Source organism: Oncorhynchus tshawytscha, linkage group LG27 (genome assembly GCF_018296145.1).
Source record: "Oncorhynchus tshawytscha isolate Ot180627B linkage group LG27, Otsh_v2.0, whole genome shotgun sequence".
NCBI classification, from domain to species: Eukaryota; Metazoa; Chordata; class Actinopteri; order Salmoniformes; family Salmonidae; genus Oncorhynchus; species Oncorhynchus tshawytscha.
The window spans coordinates 10,117,487-10,136,815 of NC_056455.1; the positions used below are offsets into that span (position 1 = coordinate 10,117,487).

Genomic DNA, 19,329 nt, shown 5'->3' on the forward strand with positions numbered 1-19,329 from the left:
TTTCCTCCGACGCATTGGTGCGGCTGGCTTCCGGGTTGGATACGCGCTGTGTTAAGAAGCAGTGCGGCTTGGTTGGGTTGTGTTTCGGAGGATGCATACGGGAGTTGTAGCGATGAGACAAGATAGTAACTACTAATAGTTAGAGAAAAAGGGAGGTAAAATTTAAAATAAAATTTTTATTTAAAAAAAGTTGCCTGAAGCTGAATGGAAAGTGCCAAACCCAGACCAGTTATTCAGAAGAAAATCCTCTGTATGTCTAATTTGCATAAGTTCACTTACCTGTGTGGACCCAAAACAAACACGTTCTACACCTTTACAAAGTACCTGTTTAAAGTGTTATTACATACATGATGTTCTTTTGTTAAAGCTTATGCATATAATAACCTGACAATGATCCACATCATATGGTAGACAAATAATGTAAGTGTAATGTAAGTATTAATAATTAATTAATAATGTAAGCTCTGCAGCAAAACACAACTATCCGTTATTTAGGATGCAAACCACTAATATGAATCACTGTTGATCCATCCTGTTCTGATCTAATGAGGCGGATGTAGGATTTTCTATGGCCTAGAATCAAGGCCTTTCCCAGTCATGAAGGATGAAGCTAGGCCTCTCTTGGTTCTCATTGGCAAAGACTGAACTCTAATTAGGGGCTATATGTCAGACTCTCCTATACCACTCTGCCCAACATGTTATACCCCAAACGTTGTAAATGAACCCTTTTATAGGGTGATATAACGTGTATGATTGTTATTAGAGCTGTGAAACCCATAGCTGAATGGCTCAGACTGAGCATTTCTCACTGGAAATTGCTGCTGACATTGAACATAGCCTAGGGTTAGGTTATTCAATTAATTTCAGACTCTCATATACCACATTTCCAAACTTCTTATACCCCATAGGTTGTAAATACAACTTTTTTAAGCTGATTCAACTTGTATCATTATTATAGAGCTGTGAAACCAATTGCCGAATGGCTTCATTTATTTATGGTGAGCAATTTCCATTTTATAACAGGTAGGGTCCATTTATTTACAGTAGAGTGTTGATTAATTATTGCTTTCTTCAGTGGAAATACAGAATATGTATAAAAATGCCAAATATTCCAAAAGCTAAATCAGGTAGAGATTTAGGGCTATTTAACCATGTTAATCATTACTGAAACATGCAACTGCAAACATTTAACCAGTTAAAGATTAGGAATACATGACAGATACAACATTTTTATAAAAAATGATGAATACAAAAGTCAAGAGTTGGCTATAACATCAGTAAAAACAAAGTGAGTGTGTGTACATATGTGTGTAAGTGTTGGTGTGTAAGTGTAAGTGTATAATGGTGTGTATTATATAATTTCCCAACATGAAATTGTGTCCACATTCCCCAATTAAATATCTTCATCGATACCACAAAAAACAAAAAACGGTATTTTTTCTCCAATCTGGGAACCCTCATAAAATTCAACATACAGTGCATTCGGAAGGTATTCAGACCCCTTGACTTTTTACACATTTTGTTACATTACAGCCTTATTCTAAAATGAAATAAATTGTTATTTTTCTTAATAAATATACACACTATCATTTATTATTTACACCTTTATTTAACCAGGTAGGCTAGTTGAGAACAAGTTCTCATTTGCAACTGTGACCTGGCCAAGATAAAGCAAAGCAATTTGACACATACAACAACACAGAGTTACACATGGAATAAACAAACATACAATCAATATATACAGCATGTGCAAATGAGGTAGGATAAGAGAGGTAAGGTAATAAATAGGCTATGGTGGCAAATTAATTACAAATAGCAATTAAACACTGGAATGGTAGTATGTGCAGAAGATAAATGTGCAAGTTGAGATACTGGGGTGCAAAGGAGCAAGATAAATAAATAAATAAATACAGTATGGGGATGAGATAGACTGGATGGGCTATTTACAGATGAGCTATCTACAGGTGCAGTGATCTGTGAGCTGCTCTAACAGCTGGTGCTTAGTGAGGGAGGTAAGTGTCTCCAGCTTCAGAGATTTTTGCAGTTCGTTCCAGTCATTGGCGGCAGAGAATTGGAAGGAGAGCCGGCCAAAGGAAGAATTGGCTTTGGGGGTGACCAGTGAGATATACCTGCTGGAGCGCGTGCTATGGATGGGTGCTGCTATGGTGACCAGTGAGTTGAGATAAGGCTTTACCTAGCAGAGACTTGTAGATGACCTGGAGCCAGTGGGTTTGGAGACGAGTATGAAGCGAGGGCCAGCCAACGAGAGCATACAGGTCACAGGAGTGGGTAGTATATGGGGCTTTGGTTACAAAACGGATGGCACTGTGATAGACTGCATCCAATTTATTGAGTAGGGTATTGGAGCCTATTTTGTAAATGACATCACCGAAGTCGAGGATCGGTAGGATGGTCAGTTTTACTAGGGTATGTTTGGCAGCATGAGTGAAGGATGCTTTGTTGCGAAATAGGAAGCTGATTCTAGATTTAATTTTGGATTGAAGATGTTTAATGTGAGTCTGGAAGGAGAGTTTACAGTCTAACCAGACACCTAGGTATTTGTAGTTGTCCACATATTCTAAGTTAGAACCGTCCAGAGTAGTGATGCTGGACGGGCGGGCAGGTGCGGGTAGCGATCCGTTGAAAAGCGTTCATTTAGTTTTACTCGCATTGAAGAGCAGTTGGAGGCCACAGAAGGAGAGTTCACAAGCAGCGAGAGCGACATCATTGATGTATACAGAGAAGAGAGTCGGCCCGAGAATTTAACCCTGTGGCACCCCCATAGAGACTGCCAGAGGTCCGGTCAACAGGCCCTCCGATTTGACATACTGAACTCTATCGGAGAAGAAGTTAGTGACCCAAGCGAGGCAATCATTTGAGAAACCAAGGCTGTCGAGTCTGCCAATAAGAATGTTTTGATTGACAGAGTCGAAAGCCTTAGCCAGGTCGATGAATACGGCTGCACAGTAATGTCTCTTATCGATGGCGGTTATGATATCGTTTAGGACCTTGAGCATGGCTGAGGTGCACCCATGACCAGCTCTGAAACCAGATTGCATAGCGGACAAGGTACGGTGAGATTCGAAATGGTCGGTAATCTGTTTGTTAACTTGGCTTTCAAAGACCCTAGAAAGGCAGGGTAGAATAGATTTAGGTCTGTAGCAGTTTGGGTCAAGAGTGTCTCCCCCTTTAGAGAGGGGGATGACCGCGGCAGCTTTCCAATCTATGGGAATCTCAGACGATACGAAAGAGAGGTTGAACAGGCTAGTAATAGGGGTTTCAATAATTTTGACGGGTCATTTTAGAAAGAGAGGGTCCAGATTGTCTAGCCTGGCTGATTTGTAGGGGTCTAGATTTTGCAGCTCTTCCAGAACATCAGCTATCTGGATTTGGATGAAGGAGAAGTGGGGGAGGTTTGGGCGAGTTGCTGTGGGGAGCGCAGGGCTATTGACCGGGGTAGGGGTAGCCAGGTCGAAAGCATGGCCAGCCGTAGAAAAAAGCTTATTGAAATTCTCAATTTTTGTGGATTTATCAGTAGTGACAGTGTTTCCTAGCCTCAGTGTAGTGGGCAGCTGGGAGGAGGTGCTCTTATTCTCCATGGACTTTACAGTGTCCCAGAACCTTTTTGAGTTTGTACTACAGGATGCAAATTTCTGTTTGATAAAGCTAGCCTTAGCTTTCCTAACTGCCTGTGTATATTGGTTCTTAACTTCCCTGAAAAGTTGCATATCACGAGGGTTATTCGATGCTAATGCAGAACGCCACAGGATGTTTCAAGGGCAGACATGTCTGGAGTGAACCAAGGGCTATATCTATTCCTATTTTTTTGAATGGAGCATGCTTATTTGACATGGTCAGGAAGGCACTTGTAAATAATAACCAGGCATCCTCTACTGACGGAATGAGGTCAATGTCATTCCAGGATACCCCGGCCAGGTCGATTAGAAAGGCCTGTTCACTGAAGTGTTTTAGGTAGCATTTGACAGCATTTGACAGTGATGAGAGGTGGTTGTTTGACCGCAGACCCATTACGGATGGAGGCAATGAGGCAGTGATCGCTGAGATCTTGGTTGAAAACAGCAGAGGTGTATTTGGAGAGCGAGTTATTTAGGATGATATCTAGGAGGGCCCGTGTTTACGGATTTGGGGTTGTACCTGGTAGGTTCATTGATAATTTGTGTGAGATTGAGGGCATCAAGCTTAGATTGTAGGACGGCCGAGGTGTTAAGCATGTCACAGTTTAGGTCACCTAGGAGCACGAGCTCAGAAGATAGATGGGAGGCAATCAATTCACATATGGTGTCCAGGGCACAGCTGGAGGCAGAGGGGGGTCTATAGCAAGCGGCAACGGTGAGTTACTCGTTTCTGTGAAGGTGAATTTTTAGAAGTAGAAGCTCGACTTGTTTTGGTACAGACCTATAATGACAAAGCAAAAACAGTTTTTCAGAAATGTTTGCAAATTTATGTAAAATATCATACATTTGTACAATATCACATTTACATAAATATTCAAACCCTTTACTCAGTACCTTGTTGAAGCACCTTTTGCAGCGATTACAGCCTCGAGTGTTCTTGGGTATGAAGCTACAAGCTCGGTACACCTGTATTTGGGTAGTTTATCCCATTCTTCTCTGCAGATCCTCTCAAGCTATGTCAGGTTGGATGGGGAGCGTTGCTGCACAGCTATTGTCAGGTCTCTCCAGAGATGTTTGAACAGGTTCAAGTCCGGGCTGGGCCACTCAAGGACATTCAGAGACTTGTCTCGAAGCCACTCCTGCATTGTCTTGGCTGTGTGCTTAGGGTCGTTGTCCTGTTGGAAGGTGAACCTTCACCCCAGTCTGAGGTCCTGAGCGCTCTGGAGCAGGTTTTCATCATCTCTCTGTACTTTGTTCCCTTCATCTTTGCCTCGATCAAAGTCTCTCAGTCCCTACCGCTTAAAAACATTCCCACTGCATGATGCTACCACTACCATGCTTCACCGTAGAGATGGTGCCAGGTTTCTTCCAGATGTGACGCTTGACATTTAGGCCAAAGAGTTCAATCTTAGTTTCATCAGACCAGAGAATCTTGTTTCTCATGGTCTGAGAGTCTTTAGGTGCCTTTTGGCAAAGTACAAGCATGCTGTCATCTGCCTTTTACTGAGGATTGGCTTCTGTCTGTCAACTCTACCATAAATGCCTGATTGGTGGAGTTGGTTGTCATTCTGGAAGGTTCTCCCATCTCCACAGAGGAACTCTAGAGCTCTGTCAGAGTGACCATCAGATTCTTGTTCACCTCCCTGACCAAGGCCTTTCTCCGCCGATTGCTCAGTTTGGCTGGGCGGCCAGCTCTAGGAAGGGTCTTGGTGGTGATGGAGGCCACTGTGTTCTTGGGGACCTTCAATTCTGTAGAAATGTTTTGGTACCCTTCCCCAGATCTGTGCCGCTCCAATCCTGGAGCTCTATGGACAATTCCTTCGACCTCATAGCTTGGTTTTTGCTCTGACATGCACTGTCAACTGTTGGATCTTATATAGACAGGTGTGCGCCTTTACGTCCAATCAATTTAATTTACCAAAGGTGGACTGTTGTAGAAACATCTCAAGGGTAATCCATGGAAATAGGATGAACCTGAGCTCAAAATCAAGTCTCATAGCAAAGGGACTGAATACTTATGTGAAGAAGGTATTTGTTTTATTTTTTAATACATTCGCAAACACTTCTAAAAACCTGTTTTCGCTTTGTCATTATGGGTATTCTGTACAGATTGCTGAGTATTTTTTTTTTTTTCATTTTAGAGTAAGGCTGTAACATAATGAAATGTGGAAAAAGTCAAGGGGTCTGAATACTTTCAGAAGGCATGGTATATATATAAATAAAAGTGGTAAACAAAAAAAGGGAGTGTAAAACACCATTGCCCATCATGCATTGCTCTAATAACTTTCAAAACACTGTTTTCCGAAGTTTGCCTCCCCAAAATGTATTTTCCTATGAATGAAGTCTCATAAAAACGTGTCGTTTCACACGAATTACGACGCACAAAAATGCACGAAATCTGCTTAAATGCTATTTCTACATATTTGCACGAATTGAGTGTGAGATTGTGTTGGATGGGGAAAATATTGTTTTTATGCAAATGTTTGAACATTTGCATGAAAATCTTTCGCAATTGGATTGAAACCTAGCTATAAACACCATAAAGACTCTGGCAAGTGCTCTAATCCAGTGTCACTTTGATTATGCCTACACATCAAGGTTCAACAGCAGCCCCAAACATCTAAAGAATAAGCTACAGACCAGCCAAAACAAGCTTGTAAGAATTGTGCTTGAACTACCCTCTCATACTCATCTGGAGGTCAATCATTTTAAGCAGCTAGGCTGGCTATCTGTGGAAAAAAATGGTAGTATTAATTCAACTTGGTCTGGTCCAAGTTCACAGATTTAGCTCCCAGGTACCTATCCAACTATTTGTTATTTGTTAGAGCTGTCCACCAGAAAATTCCAGAGCCAGAGAGTACTATTAACTTAAATATAAGTCTACCTGGTAAGAACAATTAAGCAATAAGGCACGAGGGGATGTGGTATATGGCCAATATACCACGACTAAGAGCTATGCTTTGTTAATTGGTTGTATGGTGCATTGGCACAGAAACCTGTTAATGGAAAATGTGTTGCATATATTTTACATAACTATAAATATGGCATCAAAATGTAGAAAATCTGATTTCCCCCGAGCTTATCATGGTCTGCAGCCGGCTCTGGTCGTAGTGTAGGCCTAGTGAAACAAGCAGGGGGAGCAAGCTCGTCCGTGGTGGTCGGTGAACCCAAAAACATGCCAGAGTGGCAAAGCTGATGTTTATCCACGTTTATAAACGCAGGGTCGCTAGACTTCCCGTTATTCGTGGACATAAGCATCATTTTTTATCAATTCTCTGAGGGTGTGCATATTTATTTTTAAAGTTCAAAGTGAGGGTCAGGTGAAAATATTTGTAACGTTGGGGAGGTACTTATTTTTATGACCCCCACCCAGTGAATTTAGAACTGACCCCTTCAAATTCATTTTCTTTTGTTGGAGAATACCATGTCCGGTGAGGGCTTGTCTTGTCTCATGTAGTTATCCATGCATATTGTGACCGGTAGATTAGAGATGGATTCCCCGGGATCCTCTTAGGGACACACATTACAGGGCAGCGTAACACCTGGAGGGAGTCATGCTAAGGTTGAATTCATGCCAGTCACTGGACTTACCTCTGCAATCTGGGTTAATGTCTCCGATAAGTAAAAGCATCTCTGGGATCCTCCAGTAGCATCAGTCCAGTCCTCATGGATCCTTCTTCTGGTCCTCTGGGGAAACACACAGAAAATCGAAGGGTAAATCAAACTGAGTGCAAAGTGTGAATGAATCTCTTCATAACGTTGGAGTGGTTTTAAAACATTTCTGTCCAAACAAAGATAGAAATCCACGTAGAAATCCATATTTTAGCTCACCAGCTCACACTGCTGTTTCGGTTCAGAACAGGGTCATTGGTTTTAGTAGTGCTCATAAAGGAGTAGTTCCCAACTCCGGTGCTGGAGTACATCCAACAGTATACATTTCTGTTGTGGCCCAGGACAAGCACACTTGATTCTACTTATCAACTAATCATCAACCCCTTAACAAGTTGAATGAGGTGTGTTTGTCTGGGGCTTCAACAGAAATGTATACTGTTGGATGTACTCCAGCACTGGAGTTGGGAGCCACTGTCATAAAGGATTGATTAGGGGAATTCATCTTAGGTGGGTGACCCCTATTACCTATAATGACCTATCATTGCCGGGGCTCTCTGCAATAGCAATTCATGAGCACGTCCAACAGCACAACAATTTTTTCAAAGGAGTGATTTGATTCACTCTATAAACCTCAATTAACAGGGACAAGCTAATGAAATCCTGTATACCATATTCTGGCCATGCAATTTCCTGTGATCAGCAAACTGCTCATACTAATTAAACAAAACTCAATTTGCTTTCCTCCCTCTAAATGGCTTCCCGTATAAACCCAATGACTATTTTCCATACTTACTGCCCAGGGGGAACATGGGTGCTCTCTCTGTTCATATTACGGAAAGGCAAGACAATGATGAGAAATGGATACTTTGTACCCAGTATATGTCATTTGTTAGCTAAATACAATATTATGTATAGCCCTGCTGTTGCCTTTACTCATGTTGGTAGGATATTGTTTATGAAGTCTCTATGCAACACTGCACTAATGAAAAGTTCCTATATAGAGACACCTACATACATATTAACTCAAGCTTCAGATGAGTGCGCTATCAGTATTCATATCAGTACTCTTGTCGAAATGAAATGATTCTCTATTCCCCTCTCCTGTGATCCACTGTTTGCGTGACATGCAGTATCTTGGGAAAAACACAGACAGAAATTCAATGTAGAACAGTAGCTAATGGAAATCTGAAACACTGCTAGAATTTCAATAAATCCGAGGATGATAGATAACACCATTCAATTAGCTGGTAAGGATGCAATTTGCATTCTGTTGAAAGAGGTGATAGTTTGAGTGCCCCGAGGCAGCTGTCATATAGCGCAGGCGGGCCTATGAAAACCCCCCAAAAACGGCGGAAACAAGAACCAAAAGAAGAGTTTGGGGAGTCTTGGGCGCTATTCTTTTAATTACTCATCATAATGACTCCATTTAGCTGTTCAATGGCCCATTTTATGGCATTGAACAGGCCTGGGAAGCCCTGTGTCCTTGGCAGGGTTGATCCTGCAGCTGCCCCAGCTAGCTGCCCCATCTAGCCTACACTGCAAAACTGCAAAACCCTTCCCTCGACTCAGAACCCTGGGGGAATACAAGGGTCTCTCAAATATTGACATGAAAAACAACACGTCTACATGGGTTTTCACTGTTACTAAACACAACCGTAACTCAATACATTATTTTCCAGAGGAAAAAAAATGTAAACAGAGAAAAAAATATAAACGGACGAGAAGCATAAAAACCCCAGGGGGATTTCAAATGTAAGTAAATGGTGTTTCCTGCACATATTTGTAAAAAATCAATGAAGTAACTAAATGAAGGAAACAAAATAACAAGTAAACAGGAATCACATCACATCTCCTATTAGAGCCCAATCATCCCTCCCCCCATGTTATCTCAGAGGCTGATGCTCTTCTCTACTCATACAGTACGTGTAGTTTTGACAGGATTCTGACCTATTTGTGATGTAAGTGTTTCTGAGGTGGGGCGGGGGCGGGGGTGGGGGCGGGGGCGGGGAGAGGGGGTGGGGGCGGGGAGAGGGCCGCAGGGGGAGCTGGAGCCCAGGAGGAGGTGAAGGCCCCATATGGCCTTGGAGGGAGAGAGAGCATGAGTTTATGGCACATCACCGGCACACTGACCCTGAGCACTGGAAGGCTGGGCATCAACTCAGTCCAATCTGACTGACTGACTCTGCTCAGCTGCTGACAAGTGCAGAGGGGCACACAGGGGTATGTGGACCAAAATAGCCCTGCTGTGGTCCACTTCAGTTTGAAGCAATTGCTCACAAATCACTGGCATGCACTCTCCTCCAAGATCGCGCTCCATAAAATGAGCTTTGTTGCACTGGAAATGCATTCCCTTTGTATGTATTCATTATTGAGGACACCCTGGATACCTTGTTTCAATCCGTGATAATGATAGCAATATTACAGGACATTGCTACAAGCGATTAGTGAAGTCCTTAGGTATTACTGTCTCAAGTTAATGATGTTCCCCATGAGTATGGGGTTGAATTTCCTAGACCATTAATAAATTATTGCTCTGAAGATACTGCACGTAGAACATTCTGTCTGCCAAGATACACAGATTGCATTACAATCTGTTCAATGTCGAATATCACACAAATTATAAAGTTAACCACAGGAAGTAACGGTAATGTCGTGGCATTGGTTATCCGTGGTAGTGGAATTAAGTTAAGGCCCGGGATTCAAGACACACAGATTACACGCATCACACCGATTAGATGTCTTGGATGGGATGTCAACAATATGGATTCCCAATACATTGTTTTGTCTGGCTCGGTTGGTCTTGTACTGGATTCACTGTGGAAGATGTGTAGTAGAAAGATGTTGCCAGTTAGTTGTGAGATAACCATCTGTCCATTCCACTCCCTCGGTCTGTCGACAAGAAAATACAATTAATATTGTGCTAAAGAAGAACATGACAAGGCTGAACACTAGAAGATGAAACTGGGGCCGTTAATGTGGAAATCCAACATTTCCCAATTACAAACTTTGTTGTGTATTCTCCTCTATGATTAATACTTCAAAGCAGTGCAGCACAAAATAGGGATGGTAATTACATTGTTAAGTTAGTATTGCATTGCAACCCTTCTCTGAGGGACCTCAATGTGCTTGGTTGGTTAAGGCGGAGACTTTAATGACTGCACAAAGAAAACAACAGAGACGGGATGAGAGATTTCAGGATGGAATGGATGGATTCATCTGAAAACAAAAAGAGCACTGGAATTCCCCAAAAGTTCAATGAATAATGAAAGAACCCCTGGCCAATTAATTTAAAGATCATTTTGAACAGAAAGAAAATATGGGTTAGTATGTGTATCTTTGCTCTGGAAATATCCTATATTTAATCTGCAGAAAATACAAATACAAAAATGAGATAAAAACTCAAATAATCTTCCAGGTATGAAAAAATGCCATAGACTCACAAAAGATTTGTAGAAGAAGAAAATGAATTTCTAAGTGCGTTGGCTTTTTGTACAAGAGCATAATTCCAATGGAATATTCCCAAAAGGCGGAGTTGGAGACAAATGCAGCACTACACAGCACAGTAACATACAGTGAAACCATAAGAATGATGTGAGGTTTAACTGCATTTTTAGGACCTAGTCACATCAGCATTTCGCTGCACCTGCTATAACACCTGCTAAACTGTGTACGCGACCAATAAAGTTTGATTTGATTTGAGGTGTCTTAAAAGAAAGACGGCTATAAGAGAGGGCTGAGGGCTTTGCCTCTAGTGGCTGGCCGTCTTGGAGGCCACTGTAAGAGGAGAGGTATACAGTCGTGCATTCATGAGTATCCCTATAATTCTTCTCTATGATGGGCTGAGATGCACACACTGGGATTATGCTTAGACAATCACCGCGGGGACGCCCTAAGACAAAGAACAGCCTTCACATGATGGAAACAGAAGCCCCGTTTACACCTGGTTCTAACATGGACTGTCCTGATCTTGTCGACATTCTGACTGTGCACACATATTTAGAGAGGCGTAGATGATTATAAGACTCATTGTGATCTGATTGTGATCAATTCTTCCTGACTACCTCCGGAGGGATCCATTGTATCTGGATATCAATCATGTGTAAACAGAGCTGCATAGTCAAACCATTTAAATCATCATTATACTGGTCTCTAAAATGGAAATATTTAGACCACAGAATTAATCATCAGTTGGATTGAAAAGTGACTATATTCTCTGGTGGTGCAATACAACCAACCTTTCTAAATGCAGTACAGCCAAGCTAATCTAAAAACAATGGATTCAGGCTAATAAATTATGTTTGGGTGGAAAAGACTGATTCCAGGAAGACCTAAAGGATCATTTTCCGAGGCAACTATTTGTTTCGTATTTGTTGAATTCTCACTTTGTTGCGCTATGCTCAAGATCCAGTAGGAAAACAGACCCTGTTTTTGTGAACTTGATTTCACATCTGAGTGAATCAGTCTCTCCGTTAGACCTGGAGGCATGGAGGCGAGGAGCCACACTGTTGGTTCCCCCTAGGGAGACTGAGAGACTGGACTTTTCTGATGGACCTGCAAACAGTAAGCCACAAAACACACTGAAATCTTTGAAATGAACATGCCAAAAATAGATTATACAGTATTATTGTCTACCATCAGGCAATGTAAATATTCTCTGTCTCTTCCAAACACATTTCAAACAAAATGGGTTCCCAGATACTTTTACTACAAGTTTACTGGTTAAATATTGAAGATATATGGCATTATTGTACAAGCATGTGTACTTGGAATGTTAAGATGAGTTGTTATACTGAAAGAAGTGTGAGACCAACACAACACGTGTGAGATACATGTCTTTAGTCCATGGGGAACTGGAATCTTCAGGCGATCTCATTGAACCAACCACCAAAATGCTAGTCAGCTAAAAATGAATCATAACAACATGCTTAATAACGCACTACCTTAGTTAAAGGAAGGACCTCAGGACACAAGAGAGGAGCACAGTTCAAAGTTTTTTATTCGTTTTATTTTTTGTCAGAAATTTTTGTCAGCTTGACTAACTCATTTTTCAGCTTAATACTCATGACCAGCTGTAATAGTGAGGTTGACTGACTAGCCTAGAAAGGGTTGCATGAATTGATAGCAGCAGCAAACGTTGGCATCATGCACACTATGTCTTAATTGGACCTTGGAGGTTAAGTGGTGCATTTGTGTAATGTGTACTGTACTGTATATAGCCATATTTTGTAACCCCATACACGTTTGCTAATGTTAATGCTCTGACAAACGCTACAACTACCAAAAGAGTGAAACTCTTCAAGTACGCTGTGATACAATAACATCCCATCATTACTTGATGGCTTTCACCTTTTACGACCTGTCAGTCGAAATGCTAACGTTCATATAACATTCATGAGCCATCTAAAAATGTCATCACGTCATGAATACATCAAGATGACATTGTCATGACTGTATGGACCCCCCCCGCCAGTGTCTGCTCACTGTTCCATTATGGAGAGTTAATGCTTCAACCTGTCAATGTAACAAATGTCACGTTCAATGTTATAACACCTAAAAGCTGTACACTAAACTATTGCCCTGTAAAAGAGGACTATGCAGATCTGTGCATGGCTGAATTTCAACATCTTTTCTTATATCGACTTTAATGGAGTATAGGGACTGGTGGTTGTGAACATGGCTGTTCGGCTCTAACATAAAAAAGGACTGAATGGTACGCTGAGGAATGCTAGGGGAAGCTATTAAATGACATGCCCTCAGGGGGTTTCTGTGTACTTCGCCGGGGGAATTATTCATTTAGTAGCTGATTTTTACCTCTTTGGGAAGGCTCTGTGTACGAATAGTAATGTGCTCCTGAGAATGGCCTCATACACACAGATGTGACAAAGAGATTAATGTACTCCCTTGCCTGTTGTTGCTCTCAAGAATCATTCACCAAGAGCATCTTCATAGAGATTTCTAAAAGGCCATAATGACTTTTGTACTTCATCAAAGAAGGATCTCTTAAGTGACACAGGCAATAATGTGTTATTATACTGGATATGTAGGGTGGAAAGATTAGCATGACAGTATAACAGGCTCACTGCATGTGTTTTTTACTGGGGCTATTATTGCTTCGAGCAGATTTTCTCCGGGGCCTCAAAAGCTAGAATTGCATGGAAATCCAGTGTATAATGGTATCTAGGATTGCTCTGAGGCACAAAAAGGAAAGTGTGGGAACCCTTAAGATACTAATGGATAGAGGTTCTTTTCAGAAATAGAAAGGATTCTTCCAACATTGTGTGCTTTCAATACAACAAAGACAAAGCTACATGAAGACACCAAGTGATTGATGGATTGGGTATTTTTCGAACATGCATGGCTCACTATAAGGTAACACTTTATTTGGATAGATCAGTAACATTTCTGCTAACTACACTCGATGTCGGAAGTTTACATACATTTTAGCCAAATGCATTTAAACTCAGTTTTTCACAATTCGTAACATTTCATCCTAGTAAAAATTCCCTGTCTTAGGTCAGTTAGGATCACCACTTCATTTTAAGAATGTGAAATGTCAGCAAATTTTTTTTCCAGCTTGTATTTATTTCATCACATTCCCAGTGGGTCAGAAGTTGACATACACTCAATTAGTATTTGGTAGCAATGCCTTTAAAATGTTTAACGTGGGTCAAATGTTTAGGGTAGCCTTCCACAAGCTGCCCACATTAAGTTGGGTGAATTTTGGCCCATTCCTCCTGACAGAGCTGGTGTAATTGAGTCAGGTTTGTAGGCCTCCTTGCTCGCACACATTTTTTTCAGTTCTGCCAAATAATTGCCATAGGATTGAGGTCAGGGCTTTGTGATGGCCACTCCAATACCTTGACTTTGTTGTCCTTAAGCCATTTTGCCACAACTTTTTAAGTATGCTTGGGGTCATTGTCCATTTGGAACACCCATTTGCGGCCAATCTTTAACTTCCTGAATGATGTCTTGAGATGTTGCTTCAGTATATCCACATAATTTTCCTACCTCATGATGCCATCTATTTTGTGAAGTGCACCAGTAGCTCTTGCAGCAAAGCACCCCCACAACATGATGCTGCCACCCCCGTGCTTCACAGTTGGGATGGTGTTCTTCAGCTTGCAAGTATCCCCCTTTTCCCTCCAAATATAACAATGGTCATTATGGCCAAACAGTTCTATTTCTGTTTCATCAGACCAGAGGACATTTCTCCAAAAAGTACGATCTTGGTCACCATGTGCAGTTGCAAACCGTACTCTGGCTTTTTATGGCGGTTTTGGAGCAGTGGCTTCTTACTTGCTGAGCGGCCTTTTAGGTTATGTCGATTTAGGACTCGTTTTACTGTAGATATAGATACTTTTGTAACTGTTTCCTCCAGCATCTTCAAGGTCCTTTGCTGTTGTTCTGGGATTGATTTTCACTTTTCGCACCAAAGTACGTTAATCTCTAGGAGACAGAACGTGTCTCCTTCTTGAGCGGTATAATGGCTGCATGGTCTCATGATGTTTATACTTGTGTACTATTATTTGTACAGATGAACATGCTACCTTCCGGCATTTGGAAATTGCTCCCAAGGATGAACCAGACTTGTGGAGGTCTACAATTTTTTTTCTGAGGTCTTGGCTGATTAATTTTGATTTTCCCATGATGTCAAGCAAAGAGGCACTGAGTTTGAAGGATGGCCTTAAAATACATCCACAGGTACACCTCTAATTGACTTAAATTATGTCAATTAGCTCATCAGAAGCTTCTAAAGCCATGACATCATTTTCTGGAATTTTCCAAGCTGTTTAAAGGCACAGTCAACTTAGTGTATGTAAACTACTGACCCACTGGAATTGTGATAAAGTGAATTGTAAGTGAAACAAACTGTCTGGTAAAAATTGTAGGAAAAATTACTTGGGTCATGCACAAAGTAGATGTCCTAACTGACTTGCCAAAACTATATTTCGTTAACATGAAATTTGTGGAGTGGTTGAACAACGAGTTTTAATGACTCCAATCTAAGTGTATGTAAACTTCCGACTTCAACTGTATCCACTAACCCTGATCCTAGTTCTAACCATAACCATAACCATAACCCTTATCCTAACCCTAAACTTAACCCTTACCCTAACACTAACCTTAATCCGTATCCTAACCCTGATTCTAACCCTAACCCTAAACGTAAATGTAACCTTAGCATGCAGTTGCTTATCAGCGGATATTTTGTTGATAGTATAGTTTGTTATAAGTGTGACCCGCTATAATTAACAGAAGAGATCAGTGATGAGATGAGCTTTAGAACAGTTGTCATTAAATCTCTTAACCCATGACTCCATCTGTAAACCTCTGAAACACCTCAAGTGAACATGCTGACACAAACAACTGATCTCCTGGTGTGAAGTCTTTTTCAAGTCGAGTTGAAATAATTATTAGATAATCCATTGAAACTAGAACACAACACCATGAAAAGAGTAGCCTGCTCCCTGGTGCCTGATGCATTTTTCACAATAAGGTTGCTATCAGGTTGCTATCAGGTTGCTATCAGGTTGCTATCAGGCTGCTATCACAATATAGCAGCCTGAAGAACATCTATTTTTAACCAGCTCTTGGTATTCAGTTATTAATGAAACATATCAAGCAACACATCATATTTATGTATCTGTTTTCATGTGGAAGATTCATTTCCTTTGTAACCCCCGCTACAGGGCTGGAGTACTGTAGCGGGCTAATCAGGAAACACAAAACAAAAGTGAGGCTAATCAACAGGCCTCGTGGGGTACACTTTCGTTGAAGGATACAGCTAAGCCTGCTACCTGGATCACAACCAAGAACGTCGATAACCGACACTGCTCACTGATATATATATATATATATATTCAAGTTAATGTTGTAAGGAAGTCAGGTGGGAACAAATTTGGTAACAAAACTCTGGAGGCACAACAGAGCTACGTCCAAGAAGAAGATCTCATCCAGAGAATTTCAGCAAAACATCAAAACAGTAAGGGGTAGATCATCTCCTGATATGCCCCAAGCTTGAAATTAGAGTGAGAAGGCAGTACCTCCTGGTTGCTCAACAACTCTCCCTGCCAGAAAGAGGAGATAACTATTGTCATCGGTGCCATTAGTGGTTTTCTGGGGACATTGAGCAGGATCACTGGAGCACTGCAGAGCATCACAGTGCTGAGTCATAAAGTTCCTCTCTCTGTCTGAGAAGAATATTAATCAGAGTAAGTTGGACATATTCGAAATGTACTATTCTAGACTTGGAGAACAACTAGCGAATCCAAAATGAACTCCTGGTGACAGTGGACTGCAGATGTATTGTGTCAGACCGCGCAGCGCCACAGAATCATGAGCTACAGCACCATGGAAACAAATATCTTCTCATTTACACATGTATAATAAATGCCTCCCTTATGTGTGGAATGAAGTTCTACATGTAGATCTGAATGAAGGATGTGGCCTGTAAAGGGTCAACAGGATTGATATTCCATGAGGATATTGTATAGTGAGCCCCCCCATTAAGGCCAGTTGCACTCTAATTGATGGAAGCAGAGCACTGTGAGGTGTAAGTCCCTGCACCCTATGCTGCACGTTGATGTCCTGAGGCATGACGCTGGAACAAATAACATTGTCCTCTCCAAATGCATAAACAAAACAATTGCAGATTGCATATTACTTGGCGAGCGTTAACTCGCAGTGTGCCTGTGGCTTTACTGAATTGTATTGCAGTGAAAAATGCGAGAGGTTGGTACATTCCTCGTGGACAATCCACAATGAAGAAATGACCCAGGCTGTCTTTCCCCTACTTCACCTAACTCCTTTCAAGTATCGAGTTGAAGGTAAGGACGTGCAACGTTGAGGGTGGCTGACAGTAGGAGCTGCACCAATCATTAGGGCTGTGTTGAACAAGCCCAATGCACACGTACATTACTCTCTACAGGAGGGACGGTAAGCGGGCCAGGCGTTCTGCTCCTGCTTCAGGAGTTTGTTTAACAAGCTTATGTTACGAGACACCATCTCCTAGTTGCTTTACGGAACAGAGAGAAGTGCCCTGTACTTTTAACACATCCTTGTCCAATCCTCCAAAGCAATCAGTGAAAGTGAACAGTCATCCTGCCATCCGGACAAGCCCTCCCACACTGTTAATGTATGCCCATTCAAATATTCAAAATTGATAAAACAAAAAGTGGAAAATCAATTTGCTGCTTCTGATTCCGTTATGAACATGTTATCATTCAGAGCACACTGGGCTTCTACTGCAATGTGGCCCACTGAAGCCTCTGGAAATCACTCACCACCACGACATCCTACTTGCCAGGTTAGGGCACTTTGTTCTGGCTGCAATATAAGCTCAATAAATCACCACACAATAACCTGGATCTTTCACAAGAGCTGGGTGGCCCTTCTGAATATAGACACCAATGTCAATAGCCTTGCACATATTGCTGAACCAAATCTTGACACTATATTAGCCTTGAGAGCATTCATTTTGGCAGAAAATCACACCCTGGGTTCTCTAAAACGATGAGCCTCTTGGATTCTCTAAGTGATCAAACACAAATGGATACATAAATCAAGAAACTGACCAATTGTAATAAAATCTTCCCACAGCTGATTTTTTTCAGTGTACTTCAAGAGTGCTCAATAGTGGAAAGATTCAGTAGCTAAGTGTTTGCACTCTAAGCATTACACGACGTCTTCATATTAATGACTGTTGCCACAGTTGATTCATTAAAGGGCTTGAGAGAGCTGGTAATGTGCCTTTGGGTCTGATAAAGCCACAGTGTTGACGTCTACTGTAGCTTAGAATCCAGAGCAACACAGTGCAACAACATGTTCCAAACACAGCTGTGGTCTAGTATTCTATAGCTCACACCATACAGGTTTGATACAATAACTAGAATATATCCAAATATATCAAAGATTTTTAGACCTCTTTAAATGGTTGCTTGACATGTTAACCATCCTTAATAACCCTAGTCTATTTAATTATGCTTTGATACAAGGTCAACTATTAAGATGCAGAAATTCATTTTCTTACATTTATTTGAATGAAAGTTATGCCAAATTAATGTAAATTGCACATTCTCCGCTATTTTAGAGGACACAAAACGGGACACGAGACAATCATCATATATCTTTTGGGTCAATGTCATGCATCTAGAATGATTCTGAAGCATGATTGAACTTGCACAGAAGTGCTTACAAAAGAAAACATTATGTATTCAATGATTATTATTATTCTCTTTCTAGGAGGCAATGCCTGAGCCCAACGATCCAGTCTTGATTTAACACTGCCTTTTTAACACTGCTGCAAGACACTCCACAAGTGACTTGCGACTCGGCAAATTCACACAATTCATTGTTTGCTTGTTGTCGCCACTCCTCCCAGCCCCACTGCCTGCTCCAGGGATCTGTGTTGTATTGTGTCCGTGTGCCTGAAGCGTGAGGCCTTCATTAGAGAGACACTCTGAGAGCCTGCTGAGGCTTGGCCCAGACTGGGACTCCTGCCATGTCAATCAAACAGCAGCACAAGGGGACAGAGCCGTTTACAATCTCAAAGCAAAGGAACACCAGTCAATGCCCCAAAATAGATTGATGAGCTCGCCTTTCAACGGTGCAACATGTATAGCACCTGGAGCGCAGACAAGGAGTAGCTACAGATTGGAGTAATTGGCAAAAAGATGTCCACAAGCTGTAATCTGTACCAGCATCTCCAGCATCCTTCATTTTCAGTGGACTGCTGTTTGTTAGCCCGCAGTAATGGAAAGGTTTCGACTAATTACTATAGACAAGTAAACGACTACAATTTACAAGAGGTGAAGCTAAACCCTCAAGCCCAAATGCTTTGTTTCCTATGCACCACTACCATTACTTTAGCTGCCTCTGGTGTACAGCACAGTAGTGTTACGGAATCTGGTGTACAGTACAGCAGTGTCACTGAATCTGGTGTACAGTACAGTAGCATTACTGAATCTGGTGTACAGTACAGCAGTGTTACTAAATCGGGTGTAGAGTACAGTGTGTCACTGAATCTGGTGTACAGTACAGTAGTGTTACTAAATCGGGTGTAGAGTACAGTGTGTCACTGAAT

The 19,329-nt window shown here is 41.5% G+C and overlaps 1 protein-coding gene across 2 annotated transcripts in view; it reads right to left on the reverse strand.

The window, feature by feature from the left end:
• Window positions 1-19,329, reverse strand: part of LOC112226029 (protein ELFN1-like) — a 91,050-nt gene that overhangs the window by 38,120 nt on the left and 33,601 nt on the right. For both annotated transcript variants that reach the window (XM_024390218.2, XM_024390219.2), the window contains exon 2: window positions 7,227-7,322. The gene's annotated coding sequence lies outside the window, so the exon portion shown is untranslated. The remainder of the gene's footprint in view (window positions 1-7,226; window positions 7,323-19,329) is intronic.